Source organism: Prionailurus viverrinus, chromosome B2, assembly GCF_022837055.1.
Source record: "Prionailurus viverrinus isolate Anna chromosome B2, UM_Priviv_1.0, whole genome shotgun sequence".
Taxonomy (NCBI): domain Eukaryota; kingdom Metazoa; phylum Chordata; class Mammalia; order Carnivora; family Felidae; genus Prionailurus; species Prionailurus viverrinus.
The window spans coordinates 87,333,647-87,355,135 of NC_062565.1; the positions used below are offsets into that span (position 1 = coordinate 87,333,647).

Sequence of the window (21,489 nt, forward strand, 5' to 3'; positions counted from 1 at the left end):
TCAGGTCATGATTCCAGGGCATCGGGCTCTGTGATGAGCGTGGAGCCTGCTTAAGATTCATTCTCCATCTCTCTCTCTCTCTGTCTCTCTCTCTCCCCCTCTGCTCCTCTCCCTCCTCTGGCGCTCTCTCTGTCTCCCTCTAATATAAAAAATAAAATAAGTAACTAAAAACTTCTTTGAAGGCATCTAAGAGTTACCAAAGCAAGGAGAACTTGAGAGGTCAAGATCTCAGAGAAAAGGAAGCACAGAGAAACGTGAGGTAGCTCTGCATTTGATAATACTTTTCCTCTGAGGTCTGAGCCGGTTCTAAAATGCCAGCTCAGAGGCTTTCTCAAGGCAGTTGCGAGGCAAAAATCCTGAAAAGTGGCAGCTGAAAGGCTTAAAAGCAGCTGAGAAGCTTAAAGTTGAGTAATAGAGGCAGCTGGGAGGCTGAGAAGCTGAGCAAAGCATGGTCTGTACTAGCGTCCCGCAGCTGGAAGCTGGTGTTCAGGGCTCATGGGAGGGTGGTGGAACGACTTCCAAAGGACTTCATTCTCAGACGAGGCATGGACAGGAAATTGAAGGGCTCTCCTAACAACCAAACACCAACCTAATTGGCTCAAGTTTGGGTTTCTTAATTAAGTTTCCAAATGAAGTTTATTTTTTAAGACACAAATGGAACATCAAAAGCACTAGCTATGAAGAAAAGATTGATAAATTGACCAAAACGGATCATTATGGAAATGAAAAGGCAGGTCAAAAGGAAAAAGACATTTGCAATCACATAACTGACAAAGGACTCATACCCTGAATATATGTACATATTTTTAATGCTATGAATTTTTATGAAAAACACAAACAATCCAGGTGAGAAATGAGCATAGGAACTAAATAAAAACTTCACAAAGAAAGATACCCAAATAGCCACACACACAACAAAACAGGTGCAGTCCCTCATTATTCACCAGGGAAATGCAAACAAACAAAACAAAACACAAAAAAGGCCAATCTAACAGAATGGCTAAAATTAAAAAGACAGAAAACAATGACTACTGGTCACGACGAGGTGCAAATGGAACTCTCATTCATTGCTGTTGGGAGTGGAAATTGGTAACCGTCTGTGGAAAACTGGTACCATTTATGGTAAATTTGCAGTTATGCCTGCTCTATAACCCAGCAATCCCACTCCTGAGTATACGCTGAACAGAAATGTTCACATTTCTGTACTACAAGTCAAGTACAAGTATATTCCTAATGGCACTATTTGAAATAGCCAAATATTAGAACAGACATGTCCATCAATTGTAGCACTGATTAAAAAAAAAAGTAGCACTGACAAATGTGGTATATTCATATAATGAAATACTGTACAACCATGAAAATGAACAAGTGACTGCAACATACCACATGGATGAATCTCACAAATAAAATACTGAGCAAAAGACATGGACACAAAAATGTATATACAGTATTACTCCATTTACATAAAATTCAAAAACAGGCAAAATGAATCTTTGGTGTTGGTATTACTGCTTACCTTTGGGGAAGAGTACAATTAATGACTGGGAAGGACCTTCTAGGAGGTTCTGGGGTTCCTAGGATGATGGACCATCTGTGGTGGTTATACACATGTATTCACTTTTTCAAATTTCACTGAGCTATTTCACCTTTGATTTGTACACCTTCCTGCTTATATGTAATATTTTTTAACTTTATTAAAAATAAATGTATTACAAGTTTGTAGAAATTTTACTTCTCAGGATCCATTCTTAATTTTTTTTTAACGTTTATTCATTATTGAGAGACAGAGAGAGACACAGTGTGAGCAGGGGAGGGACAGAGAGAGAGGGAGACACAGAATCTGAAGCAGGCTCCAGGTTCCGAACTGTCAGCACAGAGCCCGACGCGGGCTCGAATCCACAAACCGCGAGATTATGACCTGAGCTAAAGTCGGACACTCAACCAACTGAGCCACCCAGGCGCCCCTCTCAGGATCCATTCTTAAGAAATATTTTTAAATACCCTTTAAAAGTTCAAGTAATTAAAGTATATATAAAATCTTCCAGACCTTGGGTTAGGCAAAGAATTCATATATATGACACCAAAACAGCAAAACTCAAAAATTTTGCACTTCAGATAACATAATTAAGAAAACAAAAAGCCAAGAAACAGACTGAAAGTATATGCAAAACTCCTATCAAATAGAAGACCTGTACCCAGAATGTGCAAAGAACCCTCATAACTTAATAATATTCAAATCCATTTGAGAAAGGAACAAAAGAGATGAATAGACAAATCAACAAAGTAGATATACAAATACCTAATAAGTGTGTGAAAAGATGTTCAACATCACTGTCATTAGGGAAATATATATTAAAAATGCACTGAGGGGCACGTGGGTGGCTCAGTTGGTTGAGCATTCAACTTCGGCTCAGGTCATGATCTCACAGTTTGTGAGTTCGAGCCGCGTCAGGCTCTGTGCTGACAGCACAGAGCTTGGAGCCTGCTTTGGATTCTGTGTCTCCCTCTCTCTCTGTCCCTCCCCTGCTCATGCTCTGTCTCTCTCTGTCTCAAAAATAAATAAAACATTAAAAAAAATTTTTTTTTAATGCACTGAGGGGGCACCTGGGTGACTCAGTTGTTTAAGCTTCTGACTTCGGCTCAGAGCATGATCTCGCGGTTCCTGTATTCGAGCCCCCATTGGGCTCTGTGCTGATAGCTCAAAGTCTGGAGCCTGTTTCAGATTCTGTGTCTCCCTCTCTCTCTGCCCCTCCCCTGCTCACACTCTGTCTCTCAAAAATAAATAAATATCAAAAAAAAACCTCACTGAAATATTTCACATCCACTAGAATGACTATAATAAATGACAGACAATAACAAATGTTGGTAAGGATATGGAGAAATAGGAACCCTCATATACTGCTGGTAGGAATGTAAAATGGTGGAACCATTTTGGTAAACAATTTGGTAGTTTCTCAAGTAGTCCAACATAAAACTCCCATACAACTCAGCAATTCCATTCCTAGGTATCAACCCAAGAGAAAGGAAATGTGTGTTCAGACACAGACTTGCATGTGAACATTCACAGTGGCATTATTCTTAATAGCACAAAGCTGGAAACAGCCTAAATGTCCATCAGCTGAAGAATGGATAGACAAAATGTATATATCCCTACAATGGAATACTGTTCAGCAATGAATAGGAATAAAGTACAGATACTGCTATGTTGTTAAGGATGAGCCTCAAAATATACTAAGGTAAGCAAAAGAAATCAGTCACAAGAAACCACATAATACATAATTTCAATCATATGAATTATTCAGAAGAGTCAATTATTTGTATAGAGAAAGAAAGTAGATTAGCAGTTGCCTGGGATTAAGGATGGGAGGGGAGATTCTATAAATGAGTGTGAGGGATCTTATCTGGGGTTAGAAAATGTTCAAAAATCAATTATGGTGATGGTTGTACCACTTGGCAAAATTACTGAACACCACTGAACTATGCATTTGAAATGGCTGAATTTTATGAAATGTTAAATATATCTCAATAAAGCTGCTGGGATGCCGGGGTGGCTCAGTCGGTTAGGTGTCCGACTTCAGCACAGGTCATGATCTCATGTTTCGAGTTTGAGCCCCGCATCAGACTTGTGCTGACAGCTTGGAGCCTAGAGCCTGCTTCAGATTCTGTGTCTCCCCCTTTCTCTCTCTCTCTCTCTCTCTCTCTCTCTCTCTCTCTCTCAAAAATAAGCAAACATTTAAAAAAAAAATAAAACTGTTAAAAAATTTCATGTACATGATAGCAAGAAAACCAACCTATTCAGATTAAGGAAACAGTTTGAGCTAATTATGTGCTTTATATCATAGAATGCTATACAGCCATTAAAACTATTTCTGAAGAATATTTAATGACATAAGAAAATATTATGCAAACATGTTGAGTGAAGGAAACAGACAAAGCTGTTTATACAGTATGCTCTTGCTATGTTTGTTTTTTTTTTTAATTCTTAAAAGGGACTGGAAGGAAACACATCAAAATATCAATACATGTTTCTGACCAGTAAGTTTCTTAGCAATACTTTTTCTTTGTATTTTCTGTATTTTTATGTATTTTCCAAATCTTGCCAAATGAGATTTCCTATATTCAAGAAAAAATTCTGCTTAAACAACATTTTCACATAACAGTTATTTTCAATGATCATAAGATATTTCTTTTTTAAAAAAAACTCTATTCCATAGGAAAGACATTACAGAAGCAAAATAAGCATCCTTCTATCTCATGATGCCTACTGGCCATAGCTAAAACATAATACAATATTTGAAAATTTAGAAACTGGTGACCAGAGGAATTAATCAAGTGTACCATCCTATTCCATTATTATGCAAGAAATGTACTCCCATTGATCCTTGAAGGGTATAACAGACTTATGAGAATAGAATTTGTTATCCCCAAAACCATAAATTTTAAATATGATCATTTATCTAGTCACTACTTTTTAAAGTACCCCATATTTCCTCCAATTATTTATCTACTAAAAAAATAAAATTAAAGAACACACACACACACACACACACAAGCAAAAAACAAAAAACCAGTGCCTACTTTTTCATATTAATCTCTGTATCACCATTCTGGTTCCCAGAAACATTCCCTGGGAATCAATGCAATTTAAAGGAAAAAAAAAGCCAAAAACAACAACAAATAAACAAACCCTGCCTATTTTTATTTTCATGCTAACTCAAGAGTTTTTAATTTTTTTTAACATTTATTCATTTTTGAGAGACACAATGTGTGTAGGGGAGTGGCAGAGAGAGAGGGAGACACAGAATCCAAAACAGGCTCCAGGCTCTGAGCTGTCAACATAGAACCTGACATGGTCCTCGAACTCATGGACCCCGAGATCATGACCTGAGCTGAAGTCGGGATGCTTAACTGACTGAGCCACCCAGGCACCTCAGGAGTTTTTTCTTTTAATCCCACTTTAGCATCATCTGACTTTCTGGGTACAACTCAGCTATACTCCACTCTTTGAACCTGTTCTCTTAAAATACTGTTTTAATGTTTATTTATTTTTGAGAGAGACAGACAGACCATGAGCAGGGAAGGGGCAGAGACAGAGGGAGACACAGAATCCAAAGCAGGCTCCAGGCTCTAAGCTGTCAGCACAGAGGCACCCAGGTGCCCGTAAACCTGTTCTTTTAAGTAACGCTCTACGCATCCTATCTGCATGAGAATTAGAATTAATTTTTCATTAATAGACACAAAGTTAGCACGATGAGAGTTTGTTTCCAAAGGCTTCAAATAAATTTATCTAATCAAAACTGATGTTTTCTACTATCGTACTGGTATTTCTTCTCCACTGCCTCTTACTGCAAATGATTTGGCTTGTCCTTTGGAAGGAATAAAAAGTCAGGGCCACCATAAGTGTCCAACTGAGCAACTTCCATACTCTTCCTCCAGATGCTCACCATGTTCACCTTAGCAGTGAACCTGAGTTCACTTATAGTACTTGGTTGCTATTTACAAACTGTGTGTCACAGGGCAGATTACCTCATCTCTTGGTTCCTCAGAAAAATGGAGATCACGATAATACACCTTAGTTCATGAAGCTGTTGTAAGTGTTACATTGAGACAGAAAATGTAAAGTACTGACGCATTATCAGTGCTCAATAAATACGAGCTAGCAGTTCAATTCAGGCCAGAAAAGAAAACCATGTCCTCTACAACGCCAGCACTGCAGTGACATTTGGGATGCTACTCCATTACCCTTGCAAATGACTGTTTTCTCTTTCTCACCCCAAACTGAACTTAAATCTGTTTCTCACTTCAAGATTCTGCACTATGATTTTGACATACCTCTGTTTCTCTCCCTCTGACCTTCTCCACTCCAGCATCTGCCCCCTTTATTCAGAACAGTGACTTTTAATAGTCTTTTTTCAGAACAAAAGAGATACATACAGCTTCTCTTGTTCTTTCGTTGCTTCAAACATGATGGAAGTCTATATATTCCTTCCTAGACCTTTCAGAAACAGTCCACTACAACCATGCCCATTTTATTCCCCCATCTCTAAGCGCAACTGAAGTATAGCCTATTTCTTTTTCGTAACAACATGATTTGTGACTGTGACTATGACTGCCCCTGAGAGCTCAAGCCAAATCAGTTCAACACAAATGTCTAGGGCATCAACCATGTGCCAGGTCCTGTACTAGATTCATATGACATGCTACCTGTCTACTAAAAATAAGTGGGGACAAATATGCTTAGGTCGTAGTCTCTTTCTTCCTACACATCTGGACAATGTCACTGCCTAAGATGGTTCAAAAATGATCTCTTGATATAAGACAGTTTATGAGACTCCCTACCCCACCACTTTACTACCTCACCTCACCTGCAACAACTAAACATATGTTCTCTTACGGTATCATAGAAATTTCACAGAATGTAGAATCAGAAGACCTTAATGATATCACAAGAGATCTCAAATAATCTCTTGATTATATATGTATAGTGATCAACTGTATCTTTTCTTTTTTTAAAGAAGGCTGCTCAAATCACTGGCCCCTTGATCCTGTCATATGGAAATTAATTAATTGCCATAGCAAATACCAATGATGAACATACAGGAAAATATGCAATTACTAAGCTAGAAGATAACACAGGAGTAACAGCACCAAATTAAAGATCATTCTGTTGTTAGTATGCCATTTCAAAATAAGATTGCTGTAGAGCAGTGTTGACTCATCCTCAGAAATAATGGCAAATCTGTTTGACCTTGATTCACTGCCATGATCAAAATAATTCTGGTTAACTTGGGAAGATTCTGAAAAATCTAAAGGTCATACTTAAAATACTTAGAGTCAAAAATCTATGAAGACTTTAATTTTAGTATTCAAAGGAGCCACCAGACAAAGACGAACAAAATGTCAATAGAGTCATTCCATGCCAACTGAAATTACCTTGCATATTTTGCCCTGATGCGCAGTCTTCCACCATGCTACCCATGCATTTTAAACATCTTATTTTTAAGTAATCTCTACACCCAACGCAGGGCTCAAACCCACAACCCCAAAATCAAGAGTTGTATATTCCACCGACAGCCAGCCAGGTAGCTCACTACCCATGTATTTTACATAAATCTTTGACATATAATTTTCAATTTGACTTATAAATTTCTTTAAATCAATTTCCTTCTTTCCTTTAACAAATAATTATGAAGTACCTGCTCTAAACCAGCTTCTAAGCATAGCATACAATGGAGAACAAAACAGATCTCCTGATCTTACATAACACAAGTCTTAGTGTGGTGACTCATTGTGATGGACAGGGACACAGGGTGCCTGGTTTAAATGTTATTTCTAGGTGTGTCTGTGATGGTGTTTCTGGATAATATTAGCATCTGAATTGGTAGAGTAAAGAGACTACTCTCCCCAGTGTGGTTGAGCATTATCCAATCTATGCAAAGCCTAAACAAAACAAAAAGGCAGAGGAAGGGGGATGTTGCACTCTGCCTGACTGTGCTGAAACACCAACCTGCTTTCTACCCTCAACTGATACTTATATCACTGGCCCTAACTTCCCTGGGTCTCCAAGCTTGCAGACGGCAGATCATAGGACATCTCCGCCTATAGAATCATATGAGCCAATTCCTCATAATAAATCACATGTATCTCCTACTGTCTGTTTCCCTGGAGAACCCTGACTTATACCAAGCACACACAAACATAAAATAAACAACCAAAGGATTCTGTGTGCTGTGAAGGAAAACTCAGGACTCTCAAAGAGAAGAAAACAAAGAAAACATCATTTCTCATCTATATGCATAGACTTGCCATAGTCTCTAAATCTCATGCTCTGTGTTAGTATGCTACTATCCACAATAATGAGCCCAAAAGTACTAGGCTAAAGACCAGTATAATTTGGTTTTAAAGTTATAGTTTATGTTGTATTCAGTTTTATTTTTGGTGGGTGAGGTGGGAGAAAATAGGTCATAGACAGTTAAAAATTAAAATAAAATAAAATAAAATACAATAAAATACAATAAAATAAAATACAAATAAAATACAAATAAATAAATGAAGACTAAAAGTGGGAATCTTTCATTGCAAGAATAAATAAAACTTTATGAAATGCACATGGTCCTAAAAAAAGTTTTCTAAAAACAAATTTTTGACAAATAATTTTTAATTCATAAAAATGGATCTTGAAACCTCAGTAAGTGAAGGATTCCACTAAATGTTACCCTAAAGCAGAATGCATGCATAAGAATAATTATCTCCTCTAACCTAACCTTATTTCCATTTCTGTTATTTCTAAATTTAAATTTTCAATCAGGTTTGCTGTACTTCCAACAATGGGAAAGGATCATTCTAAGTAAAAAGTGCTCCACAACTGGCATTCTAAATTCAAAGTACTGCATATCACCTCCCAACCCCACCCTGCTCTCCCCTCCTACACCACAAATCATGCCTCAGCAAACAAATCTTTTAAAGAAAATCTGCAATATTCATTTTGAACCTTTAGAAATTAAAGAAAAACAAAATCAAGGTGATAAAATAGCTGCATTCTAAACACCAAAGAACAATTCCTCATCATGCACCACAAAATCACAGGGAGAAAGGATTTGGGTTGAGGTTGTGGTGTTTGTTCATTAGTGGGCTACCCACTGACTTTACCAGTGATGCTGCTAGTGATGCTCTAGTACTCTGCTCAAAGATCAAAGCATCAGTAAAAGCCTTACAAGTTTACAAAGTGCCCATGCAACTGACATACAGCTGGTAAGACCAAGTGCCCATAGGGACTTCACTAGCCAAATGTCAACTGCACACGCAATAGTCGAAATTGCAATTCCTAGATTGCCTCTTACACAAAAAAAAGGGAGGATGGAGAGCACTAAATGTTGCTGTACAAACGTCATTGCTTATACTTACGTGGGGTTTTTCCAATTGTATTATAGTTTATTCACACCCACTTCTCATTTGATTTCCCCTATAGCAGATACAGCGTTATAAAGGAGTGATGCCAGAAAGTGGTGTGTGTGTGTGTGTGTGTGTGTGTGTGTGTGTGATCTATATTCAATAAGGGCAAGAACCACTGCACCAAAAGGGCCCAAGTGTAGTTTGCCTAATGGTTGATTAAACAAATTTAAAAATTCTTCTTATATGCAGAATACATATTATGCTGGAATTGAGTAGAATGTGCAGAATTTAACATAGATTCTAGAAGGGACAGCATTCAGTGAAATGATCAATCCAAGTCTCAAGTTTATATTAGACAAACAGAAAACTCCCCTTCGACAGGGCCACACACTAAATGGATGCTTTATGTAATGTGGGTTTTCATATGAGTGTTCTGTCTATTCATTACAAAAAATTACCAGAAAGATCTTTTCCTGGAATTTTATTACAATTTAGAATCTAGATATGAACAAAGACCTTAGCAGAGTAAGATTCTAATATTCAAGCTTCAGAAATCATTTCCATACTGGTGCCTTGCTATGCAAGATGAGGAAAATTAATAGGATAAAAAATGGACTTTAAAACTCAAAATGCAAAAGAAAAATTATTTCATAAAAAGAGCAGAGAAAATAGTAAAAGCTAAGTTTATGACATGGGTAATTAGCACCTGATGAATGGAATAATTATCCAAAGGTATTCAAGTTAATTACTTAGGCCTTTTTTTTTTGGCTTCATTTTATCACTGTATCTAAGTTTTTATAGCTAATCCACAGTAACTGAGCATGGAGAAATAAATTTGACGTTCTTAAACTCCTTCTATTTTAACTGTTCATCACAACCAAGGCTGTACCCACGCATCTAACCTACGTAGGGTTAAAGGGAAAAAAAATGAGTATGTTATAACAAAAGAGAAAACTATATGCTTCTTAAAATATTTACCAAGATGTAACCATTTGAAATAATCATAGAATAATTACTCCTTTTCAGAAGTGAGCCCCCCAGAAGAACCCTGCCGCTTGCCATCTTTCACTTGCTGCTTTTGAGAGCATAAATAAGGGCAACGCAGACCATGGGTAGCTTTTAAACTTTCCCTACTACCATTTTAAAGGCAGAAATCTGAAGCAACAGAAAGCTAAATGTGACTGGCAGTGTTTTTCAAGTTCAAAGATGTAACCAGGTGTAACCAAATAATTGAAAAAATAAGATGCCTGCACTAACTCCCTAAAGAACAAAACCAAGACTAAATACTAAGGGAAGGTAAACAAGATGAAGTTTATGGCTTAGGAAGAGAAAGTGCTAATACCTCAGCAGAGGAAAATAAACTATAAAATTGGAGTTAAAACGGGAAAAAATAAGAGGCTTGCCATCATATGCTGACATATTAGTGTCTGCTTTTTCTTTTCAAAAGCAAACACCCTATAGTTAGTAGCTCAGGTTTGCATATTAATCTGAAAAACAAAGATATCCTATTTTGGACATGTCTACAATCTCAGAAACAAAGCAGTTTCTTCAGTACAGTCAGATTTAAATTGAATTTTGAGTTGGGATTATAGCATCATAATATTTGTCAGAAAACCCCAACAGCAATCAAGCTTCAAAGGGCTCCATTTGCTGTATGTTTGAAATGAATAAAAAATTCCTCCATGCCAAAAGGGCAAAGAAAAAGAAAACTGTAGGTCTTGAGTCTGGTGCTAGATGGATGATTTCCCCAAAGGATTTGTAACTACCAATTAGTACTGAGATTTCTTTTTTAATTAAAAAAAAAATAAAATAAAACCTTCAAGGAGAAATCGGATTTAAAATGTGTCCAGGTCAAGAGAGTGACCAAGCTAGTCGCAGAAGCAAAATACATTTCCCCTCTGGAGGAACCCACCTTCAACCCCAGCCTGATACAAGTACCACAGATAAAATTCCAAAGAAAATGAGCAGCTCATAGTCAAAAATCATAACCTTAAAATGATAAAAGCAACATTAGTGATTAAGAAGCTGGGAGTGGGGGTTGGGGGGGCAGACAGAAACCGACCCACCAAATGACTTCAGTTATAGATGTTATCAGAATATAAAATAAAAAATTGTTGATATTATGAGTAGGAGATAAGCAAATATGAAAAAGAAATAAGGTTCTAGAAATACAAATACAATAACCAATATTAAAAACAAAATCAGCGAAGTGAAATATTAGACACAGCTGAAATGAATTAGTAAACTGCAAATAGAAACATTAGTTTTCCCAAATGTAATCAAGACATTAAAGCGGTAAGAAACAAGGAAGATAATACAGAAGGCCTAACAAGCATGCAGTTAAGGTTCCAAAAGGAGATCTTTAAATTAATAGAGAGGAAATATTCAAAAGATAAGAAACAGAACTTTTCAGAATTCCTAAAGATGCTAGTTCCCAAATGTAATCTGTCTAATGCCAAGCAGATTTTTAATTCATATCCAGAAATATCAGACTGAAAATTCAGAAACAAGAGAGAGCAAGTAGGAGAATATCTTTAAGAAGAAAGAGAATACCTGAGTATCTTTAAAAGATCTTAGATGGTACTAGAGGGGAAGACAGATTTCCCTACAAAGGAAAAAAATTCACTTGACTGCTTAATTCTCAATCGCAACAGTACAATTCTGAAGACAATGAAACTATATTTCTTGATGCGCACAAAGAAAACTGCCAAATTCAAATTCAATACCACGGAGTCTTTCCAGAACCAAGGTGGAATAAAAGGATTATCACACAAAAATCTGTCTCTTTCTTCTCTCACACACACACCCTCAATAAAGGAAAAGAAAAGCATATACTTCAGGCAGAAAAAAAGTGATCCCACATAGAAGGTCTGAAATCCAGGAAGGAATGGTAAGGACAGATACAAATACATGGTTTAACACCTTTATGTTAACAACAATTAACATTTAACTTAAAAGAGAAAAAAAATAGGCTAGAACTAAAATATTCATCAGCAAAAACACATAAGTTGGAAATGAGTATCATTAAGAGTTAAAAAATTCTAAGGAATTTGCATGTTTTTAAAAGAAGAATGAGGGCCCCTGGGTGGCTCAGTCAGTTAAATGTCTGACTCTTGATCCTGGTTCAGATCATGATGTCACGTTCATGAGTTCAAGGCTCACATCAGGCTCTGCACTATCAGTGTGGAGCCTGCTTGGGATTCTCTCTCTCTCCCTCTCTGTCTCTCTCTCTCTCTCTCTCTTTCTCTCTCTCTCTGCCCCTCCCCCCACCCACATTCTCTCCCCACTCACACTCTTGCTTTCTAAAAATAAATAATAAACTTTAGAAATAAGAAAACAGAAGAAAAGGAGAATGTATTAGTCTGCTAGGACTAACATAAAATACCACAGACTGGTGGTTTAAACAACAGAAATTTACTTTCTAATAGTTCTAGAACCTAAAAGTCCAAGAGCAAGGTGATTATCAGTGTTGGTTTCTGGTGAGACCTCTCATCCTGGCTTACAGACAACCACCTTCTCACTTTGTCTTCACATGACCCTTCCACTGCGCATGTGCAGAAGGAAGAGAAAGATCTCTGGTGTCTCTTCCTCTTTTTTATATGAACACAAGTCTTAATTAGATTAGGGCCATACCCAATGTCCTCATTTAACCTTGTCTCCTTATAGGCCCCGTCTCCAAATAAAATCACATTGGGGGTTAAAGCTTCAGCATATGAATTCGGGGGGGACACAATTCAGTCATGACTTTAGACAAGATATTAACTTTAGACAAGATTAATACAAGTATGCATAGAACTGTCTGGGTATCTACTAAAAAAGTAGATACTATGTAGTAATCTCCTAACCCTCAAAATAAAAGGAATAGTAAAAAAAGTGGAAAATCAATCTATCTAAAAGAAAGCAACAAAGGAGAGTAGAAAGACACAGAAAAAGAACAGAAAATACATAAAAATATGAGAATAAATGAACCAGAATATACCAGTCTTTATTCTAAATATAAAAAGACTAAACTCTGAAGCAAAGATCCAGCTATATGCTATTTACAAAAGACACATCTAAAAACATTAGCTATGTCAAGTTGATCATAGAGAACCCTATATCATTTTATTAATATCAAAGAAAAAATATTAAGTCAAATAGAACTATTAGAGATTTTTTTTAATGTTTAGTATTTTGAAAGAGAGAGAGAGATAGAGAGTGAGTGGGGGAGGGGCAGAGAGAGAGGGAGTAAGAGAATCCCAAGCAGGCTCCACACTGTCAGCACGGAGCCTGACACAGGGCTGGAACTCACGAACCATGAAATCATGACCTGAGCTGAAATCATGAGCTGGAGGCTTAATCAACTGAGCCACCCAGGTATCCCAGCACTATTAGAGACTTAGAAGGTCATTACATATAATAAAAAGTTTAATTTACCATGACAATATTTAAAAGTCTGGTTATAAAGCATCTAATATCAAACCTCAGAATGTATAAGCAAAGGTAAATAATCAAGATGAAATTGACAAATCCGTTATTATAATTTCTCAGTAAGTGAATGATCAAGGAGACAAAACTGTCAATAAGTATAAATATTTAAACAACACAGTCGAAACTTTCATCTTATGGATACCCATGGACCCACATGCAACACTGCACCCAGAAACTGGAGAATACACATTATTTTCAAGTTACACGTGGAACATTTATTTAAAAACAGAACATTTGTGCTAGCCCATGAAGCTTACATCAAAAAGCATCAAAGAACTACTATGATAGAAACCACATGCTCTGACCACATCACAAGTAGAGTAGAAATCAGCAGCAACAACAAAGTATATTTAGAAGCTAGAAATCACAGCAAACGGCACTATATGATAGCAAAAACACTACACAAAAATTTATTTTTAAAAATTTTTTTAATGTTTATTTATTTTTGAGAGAGGGAAAGAGACAGAGCATGAGTGGGGAGGGGCAGAGAGAAAGGGAGACACAGAATCCAAAGCAGCCTCCAGGATCAAGCTGTCAGCACAGAGCCTGACACGGGGCTGGGAGTCACCAGATGTGAGATCATGATCTGAGTCAAGTCGGATACCTAACCAACTGAGCCACCCAGGCGCCCCCATAAAAATTTCTGATAAGCAGCTAATGTAGTGATTCAAGGGAAATTAACTATCCTCTAATAAGGCAAGATTCACAGTTAATGAGCTAAGTACCCAACCTAAGAAATTAGAATAGCAGAATAAACCTGAGAACACAGAAGAAAGACAATAAAAGAGCAAAAATGAAAGAGAAAACAAACATATGATAGAGATGACCAGCAAAGCCAAAAGCTGGTTCTTTGAACAGATTAAGAGAAATTATATATCTCAGGACTAAAGGAGACTGAGAGAGAAATTAGCAAATCAGCAGTTTTTTTGAAAAAATGGGACATATCACAGATGCAGCGATAATTAAACAGATAAAAGAATATCAGGGAAACCTTATGCTAATACTTTACACTTCTGAAAACCTAGTTATAATGACAAATGTCCCTTAAAGTAGAATGGATAAATTGCAGAATTCGTACAAAACACTAAACAAAAATGTAAACAAATGATAGCTATGAACATTGATAAATCTCAAAAACATAACAGCAAACAAATAAGCAAGCATAAAAGTATAGATAATTAATATAATTCCTTCTACGAAAAGTCCAAAAATAACCAACACTAAAGAATATGCTGCTTTAGAGATAAAGCAAGCATTGACTTTAGGTGGAGAATGAGGAAACAGAGGGATTCTAGGTATATCATACTTTTTAATTCTGGTAGTAGGTCCATGGGTATTCAATTTTTTTAACTTATAAATATCCTTTATGCATTTTTATATGTACAATGTACTTCACAATAAATGTTCTTTTAAAAAATTACATAGTAAAATAAGTTTCAATAGCATATTCTGAACTTGACCATGTAAACAGTGAACATTCACATGGTCTCATGAAAACAATTTACCTATTCAATCTTTACCTACCTGTGACATTCCATGCCAAACAAAGATATGGTTCTTATTCTCTGAGATATTACAGAGGGGAATGATATTCACCTAAACAAAAAATTCATCCTGAAGTGCATACCAAGGGAACAGAGAACCTCAGAGAAACGAGGAAAGCAAATTATTTCAGCGAAGAAAACAATGCCTGAAAAAATAACTGGCCCAGAAAATATGTTTGGTACATATGGGTTTACTTTCTCTTTCCTTTAACATCCAGGACCAAATCCTAAAAATGAAAAATATACATGAAAATGCAAACGTGACTCTGCCTTCGTTAGGGTCATGTCTGATGGCTAACTGTCACGACAGTCATAAAAACAACGTTGAGAATTCTCTCTACATTTAACCATCAGTCTACACATGACCTTTTCCTGGGTTGTACCCATTTTAGTATCTCATTTTTTCCCTAGAAGTGACTATGTTTCTGTGATGGCCAGAGTGATATTTATCTGGTTTCAAAAAGTAGTTTCTGGTTAAGATGAGGTTTCAGGGGCACCTGGGTGGCTCAGTCAGTTAAGCATCTGATTTTGGCTCAGGTCATGATCTCACCATTCACGAGTTTGAGCCCCGCGTCGGGCTCTGGGCTGACAGCTCAGAGCCTGGACCCTGCTTGGGATTCTGTGTCTCCCTCGCTCTCTCTGCCTTTCTCCCAGTCTGTCTCTAAAATAAAACAAAAGCATTAAAAAATTTCAAGATGAGGTTTCATATTATTGACAGAGAGAAAAATACAGATGAACATATAGGTAAAATATAGATATATAGACACACACATATACTCAGGACACGAAGAGTCCCAGAGTTGGCAGCAAAGGACAAAAAGCAGAATATTTTTAAATCTTAGAGATGACTACACAGGAAACAGTATCTACTCGTTCTACCATGCATCAGATTTGCGGGCAGGAGGTCAGACGGTAATACAGTAAGGAGGCTGAAAATGAAAATGGAGCGAACGGGGGTGGGGGGGCAGAGAGAGAGGGAAAGAGAATCCCAAGCAGGCTGCACAGTGCCAGTGAGAGACCAACATGGGGCTGGAACTCACAGACTGTGAGATCATGACCTGAGCTGAAACCAAGAGCTGGACATTTAACTGACTGAGCCACCATGTGCCCCAAAATATTAATAATTGTTATCTGTTGGGGTAATTTTCCTTTTTTTCTTTTCTTTTGATTTGGGGTTTTTTGATTTTGTCTGGATTTTCTACATGTTCTATGATGAACATGTGTCACTTTCATAAGGAAAAAATATCTATTATAGCATAAGGATAAAAAGTAAATATTTGAGGGGCCCCTGGGTGGCTCAGTCAGTTAAGCCTCTGGCTTAGGTCATGACCTTGTTGTTCCTGAGTTCTAGCCCCTCACTGTCAGCACAAAGCCTGCTTGGGATTCTTTCTCCCTCTCTCCCAGCCCCTCCCCCACTCTCACTCATGATCTCTCTCTCAAAATAAACATTTTTTTAAAAAAGAATAAATATTTGAAACTTAACAATAGCAACTATTTACAAAATATGGAAACAAAAATGAGAAGTTCCCAACATCATTAAACCTCTCTGTGGGAACAAATGTACCCAAAGCCTATCATGGAAAATGGGGGAAACTTTCAACCCAAACTCCTTTTATTAAAGAGCTCAATAATTCAAAAAAAGGAAACATGTTTGAAGAAATACTGAGTGGGAACTAGCTGAAAGAATTAAAGAACAGACTTTCTGCTACTGTCAGACAGTAAAACTTCAGAAGGCACTACTATTTGTGCAAACTTAATCAAAATGGAGCAGAAGGTGGCCTGCTTCACATACAGCCTAGAAGTAATGGCAAAAATAAGCTAAAATGATGAAAAGAACAGATTTTTATTATAAGTAAACACTTGTGGTTGTGTACAAAATGCAACATTTTTCCCTCTGGAAGACAATGGATGATCTGGCTGGAGTCGCCCCTTTCCACTCCACCTGCCTGTGAATCTGTATCCTCCAGAGACGATCTTAGATCAAAAACCCTGCAGCTGACACCCTCTGCCACTGTACTGAACACCTGACATGAATGTTAGTCAACTGATTCTTAAGTAACTTTCAGTTGAAACTCCTATTCTGATCCAACGTCAAGCATCTTTAAACGCCTGCGAATGTTCTTTCTCTAAAATTTATTTAAAAAAAAAAAAATAGGAAGAGGTGAAGGCATCTGCTTTCGAAAGGCAGCAACTAGAATAAGGTATCATGCCCCTTCTTCGGCACCACGTCCTCAAGGCAGAACTTTAGAATTTCTACATAAAAAATTTTTGCCTAAAATATTTTTTCAAGGCTTTAATGATAGAGACAAGACTTAGTCAATTCAGAGAAAAGCTTGGGTCAAAAGCCCCAAATGGTATGTAAAAACTTACGGTTAAAGTGACACATAAGGGTTTCAACTGAAAATTACCTAAGAATTGATTAACATACATGCCAAGTGATTGGTTATTTGTACACTATCCAGCTGGGGATGTTTTTCAATCTAAATTGGGCCTGGGAGAATATAATTTCTTTAGAACTAGCACTCAAAGGAAATACTGATAATAATAGTGTTATTATTAATTTCAACATGGGACCACTAGATTACCCTCCTAACTGCAAATACACCTCTTCTGCCTAAGATCTGAGAGCTATTTTAAAATCCAACCTTCCCAACTTTTCCTTACATTTTTATTAAACATGAAAGAGCTTTCCAGTATATGAAGCTACAGTTTCATGCTTGAATTTTCTGAATCTTCTGTCACAGACACAGAAATGGGAACAAATTACTTTTACCAATTCTGTCCGTATTTGCCAGCATAGAGGCTAAAAGGCACTTTATCCTATGTGTCGAAGTCAAAGACTGGAACAGCTCACTGTCAGCTTCAGAAACCATTTTTTACAAGCGTGGCACACTGCCTCAAGCCAACTAAACACTAAAGCATGTTGGGCTGCCTAAACTGCAAATTATTTGGAATGTTCTCCATGTTTTGTGGTTGTGAAAGTACCTATTTTGTGGATCATCCAGTTAAAATTACGGCCACATTTGACCTTAAACAAAAAATTCCCAGGAAACCGAAACTATAATCGACCAAGATCCCAACATTTCTGAAAGACCATGATCTCAGGCTCATAATCAAACATCTCAAATCTTATTTTTTAAAAGCCAAAGAGACACAACATAAACTCTTTGAAACACTTTACTGTCTGTTTCAAGTAAACACTAAGAACTCACCCTAAAATACACCTCATACTTGCCAAAAAAATAAAATAAAATTGCCCCCTGTAACAAAGGGCATGTGTGGCAAATATAAACACAAATATAAACATATATTTTTTTTAAATGCCTAGAAAATAAAGCAAAAACCTGTCTAAAAGATTATTTCATTTCTAATTTTCATACACATATGCTGCAATGTAGCAGCTTCAGGTGAAGAAATACTCCAAAGCTTGTAGTGATTAGAGCACTGGATCATAGCTATTATTTTCCCAAGCATTAATGGGTACCTGTCTCAAATCAAATACTTAGGACATTGTTTCACAACTTGGAGTGCCAAAACTTCCCAAGTTTTGCCTCGCATGCCTTTCAGATCTACTCTCTAAGTCTCAGGCCTATGGAGAATGCCCTGAAGGTCATTTTTGAAGTGTTAAAAAAGAAAACATCATATTGACAAGCCAATTTTTTCCTAGGGATTCTTCCACTGAAGGTAAATTACTGAAGCATAAGAAATGCCTGGTTCAATCATCCACTGATGGGATAATTCAGTCCATTTTAATAAACATGTGGTTAAGATCACTGGCATATGGCTTCCTGGTCCAAGCCTTGTGCAAGAACAAGAACATGTGGGAAGATAGTATTTTTTTAACTTAACTGATACTGATGAAATTGATGAAAATGCTGAAGAGATGACAAGCCTTAACAGGAAGTATTTTTAGCTTCTGATCTTTCATATCTGTGTTCCTGGTGCATGTATATTATCAAGTACCTGAACAGTTTTCCCTGTTTTAGATATACAGATATATAAATATGTAAGTATAGATAGATGTGGGCTATTTAATTCTATATATAAATTTGTGATATATATATAGTTTCAAAAAGAAGCATTGAGGGACACCTGGATCACTCAGTAGGTAGAGCATGCAATTCTTGATCTCAGGGTGGTGAGTTCAAGCCCCATGTTGGGTGTAGAGATTAATTTTTTTTTAAAAAAAGCATCATTCATAAAACAATCTCTCACATCAAATAAACCATATATAAAATCTCAAAATTGTTAAATTTCCTAGAAAATTGTAAATTCTAGGAACTAAGTCCCATTCACCTTGGAACCCCAAATTCTTAACGCAGTTCTCTCTTGTCTGGACTCAAGCAAACTTAAGGTAAAGTGGTAACTTCAGTTAGGATCTTAAGTATGTGACTTTTTCTAAACAAATTTTTTCCCAAGAACATTCAGTTTGCTGTCAATTTTCAGAAAATGCTGGGATGGTGAGTTCTAAGTTTCAGTTCTGGTATACTTGAGAGCAAAGTAACAAAATTTTGCTCAGAGATAAAAATTTACATACCTAACAAGATGTTATAATATTAATGATTATCCTGTAACGATTTCCTTTCAAAACTTCACCACCGCAAATGTTTCCTATAATACTCCCTCTCTATTTTGGTAGTATTTTTTCACAAAGAGATTATCTGTAACGCATTTAACTGAGAATTCAAATACTTATGACATTCTTTTCTTTAAACAAGCTCCCACATTCTATTTTAATTGTTTAAAATAATCTGGATGATGCAATCAATTATATCACTAAAACTTTGGCTATGCAACACTTCACAAAATGTAGGGACTTTTCATCAGCATCTTTGATTTGCAACTGACATCAGATGTACACAGTGTGAGTGGAGAAGACAGAAAGAGGAGTAGACAGGTGTAGTAGAGACTTGGAGGTGTGAGAAAATGGGCTTCCTTCACCCACAGGGCACATGAAAAAAGAAAACTTACCCATTTGTGTAATAAATGTACTCATATATTAGGTTTCATCAAATAATTACACGAATTACATACCTTATCCAGGGGTAAAATTGTCTGAAGTAATGTTGGATTATGCAAGAAACATCAGGGTTTGTTTTTGGTTTGGGTTTTTTTTTTATGATTCTTAAAAATACTACCCTTAAAATTAGTTGGAGCCTTTTAATCTAACACATAATGAAAACCATATTCACCAATAAGCAAATAAATAAAGCGAAAATCCTATTTTAAAAAGGTACAGTTAAAACCTTGCCGAAAGAAAAAAAAAAAAAACAAAACTGCATACCTACTACGGGGGATACCTGTACTCCATAAGTGTCCAGACCAAATCTAAATATCTTACCAGAGACGAAAGGATCAGTTTGAAATTTTGGGTCAGACCTAGAGGGCATATCATAAAGATATATCTCTGGGGGGGTTTGTACTTGTCTGTGTATGTTCAGTACATCAAGGATATTAGAGAGGAGAAGGAGAAGGAGAAGGAGAAGGAGAAGGAGAAGGAAAGAAAGAATGTTTCAAAAGGCGCGGGGAAGAGAGGACTAAAATCAGGGCGACGCTGAAAACCGACCAGGGCTGAAAGACAGACACACAGCGCCTCAAGCTTACCCACATGTAAGAGGCAAGCTCTTAGAACTGTTAGAGCTCCCGGGGAGCTTCCGGACTTGGGCAAACGAGGTCCATTTCACGCCTAAAGAGGGACGAGAGCACAGTGTAAAAGTTCAAGAGGATTCCATCCCCTTCCTCTCACTCCTGGCACTTAGCTTTTGGAGGAGAAAGCCCCGCCGAGCAAAAGCTGGCGCTGGGGGCCAACCTGCAGCCGCCCAGTTTCCTAGAAGGCCCAACTGCTCCAGCGGGCAGGGGATGGCGCCAGGGGGCGCCGGGAGGCGAGGCAGGCGGCACCCAGGGAAACCGAGTCCCGGTCGGGCCCCCACCGTGCGGCGCGGGCTGCCGCAAAACCTTCCCGAAAACCCGAGCCTCTCCTGCACAACTTCGGTCTAAGCAAGCTGCTTCTCCGCCGCCACTCCGCCCGACAGCACCGCCTCCCCAGCGCCGCGGAGCGACGCGCTCCCGGCGGGTGGCTACCTGTCCGGGGGGCCGCGGACCCCAAGGCTCACCTCATACAAAGGGCTGCGCGCGGGCGCCTGCAGCAGAGCCCAGGGAGCATTGCCCCCTCCAGTCCCTCCCGGAACTTTCCTGACATAGCACTTCTCTCCGCTGCAGAAAACGACGCTTCGAGGCAGAGGAGGAGGAGGAAGAGGAGGAGGCGGTGTGGCTACCCAGGCGGCGGCGGCGGCGGCGGCGACGGCGGCGGGAGCTGGAGCAGAAAGTGAGGAGCATCGCGGGCGAGCGCCGCCGCCTCCCAATCTGCCGAGGGGTTCCCGCCCCCAGGGTAACCAAAGCTCCCTCTTAAAGGCGCCCGCCGCGTTTCAGGACGTGAGGGCTGGGGGAGGAGGGGAGAGGGGGCGGAGGCAAGTAAAGAGGGAGGGGGCAGGCGGCGACGCTGAGATTCTGGAGGCCGCCGTCCAGCCTGCCCCAGGGGTACTGCGCTCGCGGGTTTCCGGCCGCTCCTCCCGCTCCTCGCCGT

The 21,489-nt window shown here is 38.1% G+C and overlaps 1 protein-coding gene across 2 annotated transcripts in view; it reads right to left on the reverse strand.

Moving 5' to 3' along the window:
* The window catches only part of GPR63 (G protein-coupled receptor 63), a 56,649-nt gene extending 35,419 nt beyond the window's left edge, over positions 1-21,230 (reverse strand). Inside the window, exons 1-2 of one of the 2 annotated variants that reach the window (XM_047860843.1) lie at positions 21,020-21,230; positions 20,515-20,592 (exon numbers count right to left, since the gene is read on the reverse strand). The gene's annotated coding sequence lies outside the window, so the exon portion shown is untranslated. Of the gene's footprint in view, positions 1-20,510; positions 20,593-21,019 lie in introns of both variants that reach the window. The other variant, XM_047860842.1, reaches the window with a different exon arrangement.
* Positions 21,231-21,489: the final 259 nt, after the last annotated feature.